Source organism: Durio zibethinus, chromosome 2 (assembly GCF_047325235.1).
Source record: "Durio zibethinus cultivar Kanyao isolate XHJ-2024 chromosome 2, ASM4732523v1, whole genome shotgun sequence".
NCBI lineage: Eukaryota > Viridiplantae > Streptophyta > Magnoliopsida > Malvales > Malvaceae > Durio > Durio zibethinus.
Genome location: NC_143163.1, coordinates 5,343,969 through 5,348,774, shown reverse-complemented (window position 1 = coordinate 5,348,774; position 4,806 = coordinate 5,343,969).

Below are 4,806 nucleotides of genomic sequence, written 5' to 3'. Positions count from 1 at the left end.
GAAGGGACACTGATGACAACATTCACAAGGAAAAATAAAGAAAAAAGTTGGCAGCAAATTTAGTGTTTTTTATTCTGGTGGGATTTCATTTTGGGAGTGTTTTTAGTTCAATTTAAAACACAAAGGCAAGACATCCAAATACACAGTAAATAGACACCATTGGGCAAAGAAAAAAATCAATTCATACAGAAAAAGAGAAAGCCACAAAGAAATTTAAAGCAGGAATTTGGCTCGGGTCCTAGCCTATTTATGGAAAAGTGACCAGTGCTCATAAGTATTCAAGATTTTTAGGTACATCGTGACATTAGTGAGAAGGAAAATTGAAGTTAAGGTGTGAAATAAAAAATACAAGTGAACTACTAGAAAAGTGGTTTGACTATTGAAAAAGATAAAATGAGTTGTAATAACAAGGAAAATGAAGAAATAAATTTGTTATTGGACTTGAATTACCTTGGCCTTGGTTTCTTGGATTAGTGTTAGGTTATATTTGGCTCTAGCCCAATCTATTAGCCCAGATATGGAGTAGGCTTAAAATTGGTGGCTTTAACCCAATCCATTAACCTAAAAATGGAGTAGGCTTGATATTTGCCTTGGAGTATTTTCAACTTTAGCTCGATTTATTTCGTAATTGGTTTATTTCTATATCTTTTCATTTCACTTAATTGTTTTTTTTTCTTCTTTTATACATATTTAAAATAATTTTTTTATAGTGAATTTATAAAATCTAACCAAACGATTGAAATATTCAAATATCGAATTAAGTACTACCAAACGATTGGAAGATTTAATGAATTTTTTAAAAAAATAATTTGTCAATCTTATCAAACAATTGAAGGATTTAAATCTCTAAGTTAAGTATTATTAAACTATTGAAAGATTCAATGATCATTTTTTTATAAAAATTTATAAAAAAAAATTTCAAATAAAAATTTCAACTAACTATTGGGGATATGTATCAATATAAAATCTTATCAAATGATTGAAAGATTTTATTGATTGTTTTCAAAAAGAAAAAATGTTAATGGATTCATTGACAAAGCCTCTTCGGAGTGGGACATGAGTTTTCATAAATACTTTTGAGATAAAAAAATTATCTTAAATTACTATCAAATGATTAGAGTAATTTTAAGACAAATTTTCAATATTAAATTTACTTGATAAAATTACAAACACATTTTAAGGCTTGGATAATATAAACTTAAACTGGTATCATCCTTTGATGGTTGTTATGAGAGTACTATAACTTTTTTTACACGTAACTGTACTCTTGGATCTAGATATGATTTTGTAGGCTAAAATCCACATTTTAAAAATACTTAAGTCAAACTTGGGACCTTTCTTTAAAGTATAACAGATTCAATTAAGTGACCAATCATACTTTAACAAAAAAGATTGATGGCAACTCTTTAAGTCAGGTCTAATTATAAATTTTCGGATTTATATCTTATGACATCAATCTATTTCATTAAAGATCAATATTTTTCAAAATGGATCTATCCATTTTCATAGGAGTTGATTCATTTTTACATAATTTGTTTAAAGGACATTTTATATGAACACCGCATCGACTGTCTTCAAATAAATCATCTTTCGCACTTTACACCTATCCAACCAAGGCTTGGAAAAAGAAGAGCAACCTCTCAATAAATTAAACCCTCACACTTTTTTTGTACACATGAAACAAATATTTGATCATCCTCATCATGTACTATATGAGAACAAAAATTCATGAAAAAGAATGTGCTTGTCTAGCCAGTTATGATGATTTACTTTATTAGTTTTTCCTAAAAGGAATTTGTTGTAAATTATTAGTAAATTGTATTTGTAAAAGGACTTTTAATTAATTTTTTAGTTCTAATGAAATTTATAAAAAAGTTCATTATATTTTTGGTACTTAAATTTTTAGAAAAATGTTAAAATTGATATATAAAGAAATAAAATGTAAAATTTATATTTTGAACTTTTATAAAATGTATAATTTGCACATTACACCTTCAAATTATGTATCATGTTAATTCAAACTTTAATCTTGCTGAACACATCAACTTATATGTAAAGTTTTTGACAAATATTATCAAATTATGTATTCAGCAGATATATTATCAATATTTTTTCAATAAAAATGGTCTAAAAAATATATTATTTAAAAATTCATGATGCAATTTGTACATTTGAATTAAAATGACATATTATTTAAAAGTTCATATTACAAATTATATATTTTATTTTTTTAGACACCAATTTATACGTTTTTTCAAAGTTCAAGAGTCAAAGTGTAATTAACTCTTTGTAAAACAATGATGCATTTTCTTTTAAATTTTATTTTTTTAAGCAACAAAGGTTTTTAGGTTTTACCAAATATATCTTCTTTTGAAGCTAGTTAAACATATTTATTTACGTCAAACTTAGTAAATTCATTAAAATTTACTTTTTCACCACCTTTAAACAAATTCAAAACCAAACAATAAAAATAGTATATAATTTTATTTAAATTTTAATTATTATCACTATTAATTTCTTCAATCTTAATATCCAAAAAATTAATGCTCAATATTTATTATTTGTAACTATATATATTATTTTTATTAAATTATTTTGAATGATAATTTTATTTAAAAAATATATAAAAAAATTGAAAACATGAATATTAGTTATCAGAGTTTTTAATAACATATAAATATTAAATTGTACAATAAAATTTAAAATTTTAAAAATAAAAGCACATCACTTACCTCTGCAAGTAAACTTATGATAAAAATTATATAATTACTTTCAACATATTAAATTTTATTTTGATAGACGGATAAAGAAATTTGGGGTCATTTCTTACAAATTTAGAAGGATGTGGTCAAACCACTTGGTGTTTCACATAGCTCAAAAGTTTGAAACGACGGATAGGGCCCAAATATTGCTGATTTTGATAGTAAAAAAAGCCCATTTTGCAACCCTTTAGTGAAGCATAATTTTAAAATTTGTTGCTTAATTTTTAAACCAATAACTTTTTTAAAAATCTTTTAGGAATTAAACCATGCTCTAAATTCAATAAAAGAAATCGTTTTAAAACAAAATTTACTTCTGTTCAAAAGAACAAAGGAAATAATTTTACGAGGGAAAAACTTAAATGAAATTTATGAAATTTTTAATTAAAAATAATTAAATAAAAATTAAAACTAAAATTTAAAATTATTAGATTAAAAAATCTTATTAAGTAAATTAAATGTGTAAAAATTAAAAGAATTTTAATAAATTTTGATATATATTTTGAGATAGATATTTTTAGTAAAAATATTAACATAATTTTTATCATTAAATAAATATCTATCAAATTTAAATTATAAATAATATTTTTAATAATTTTTTTTACATATTATTGATATTCACATTAAATTTTATCAATTTATTGAATTTTATTTTTTATTTAGGTTTTTATTAAATTCTATTTTACAACAAATTTAAAAATTTCACCTAAAAAATTTTATAATAGTTCTCCTTTTTATAATCCAAAAGAAATATTTTATAAATAGAAAATAGTGATAAAATATTTTGGAACATTTGCTTTAAAGGAAGGGTAAATAGCTGACAGGAAAAATTCTTTACTGTATTTGAAAGCGATTAATAGTAAGAAAATATAAATTAATATCAAAATAAAATAAGTAGACATGGATATCTATGTTGAAGAAAAGTGTCACTAACACCAATAAAAATTTTAAAAAAGTTTATCTTCAATATTTTTAAAACTTTCTTTTAAACATGTTTTTTGTTAACAAAATTAATAAATTTATCAATAAATTTTTTTATATATAATAAAAATGAACATTAAAAAAAACATAGATTCATCAATGAAAATAAATAAAATTTTTTTAACTTATTTCAAAATTCATAATAGATTACTTTAGATAATTTATTATTATAATAATAATTATTATTATGATCATCACGAGCATGCAAATGCATTATTCCAAAATTATATCATATTTCGTTTAAAAAAATAAATTTTTTTTAATTTTATTAAAAAATAAAAATGAAAATAATATTACTTGTAAAATATATTTTACATATTTAAAATTTTAGAAACAAAACAAACTAAAATAGAAACAAAATTTTTGAAAAAATAGGCAATACTAAACAAACAACCTTAAAATTTTATTTATGTTTCAACTATCATCTAATATTAATGAAATTTATGGTGTTGTGAAATTTTGATTTTTACCATAAATAAAAATTACCTAGTTTTTTAAATTTGCCCCCAAAAAAAATTTTACAATATGGGATCATAAAGTAAATGCAATATTAATGTGTCAATTACTAATTAATATTCCACTCAAAAGGGTGAACTAAAAAATGAAAAAATTTCATTTTAAAATAATATTTTATATTTAAAAATTATTTTTACTAAATTTAAAAAATAATATTAATTAGAAATTTATATTCATAAATATCATCTTAATTTTTTACCAATTTTTATTATTATAAAAAGTTAATTTTTATAAAATTTTACCAATGGGCAGAGCAGGTGCCCGTACAAGACAAATTCGTTGTAGCTGACCGTGTCAATCAAGCAAAATAATTTTTGATCGGTTGCAACGACTGCGATTGTAAACTTTTTTTTAACCATCCAGAGCTAAATGTTACCGTCACTAAAATTTATTTTGTGAAGAAAAAGAAATACAGAGGTGAAGAAAGTGCCAGAAGGGCTCTGTTTCTTTTGTCAAGCTGAGATTTTGGTGGTGCACCCAATCCACGCGTACGTTCAACGTCATTATTTTTATTATTAATTGGGAAAGTTCTTTTTTTTTTTTTTTTCTT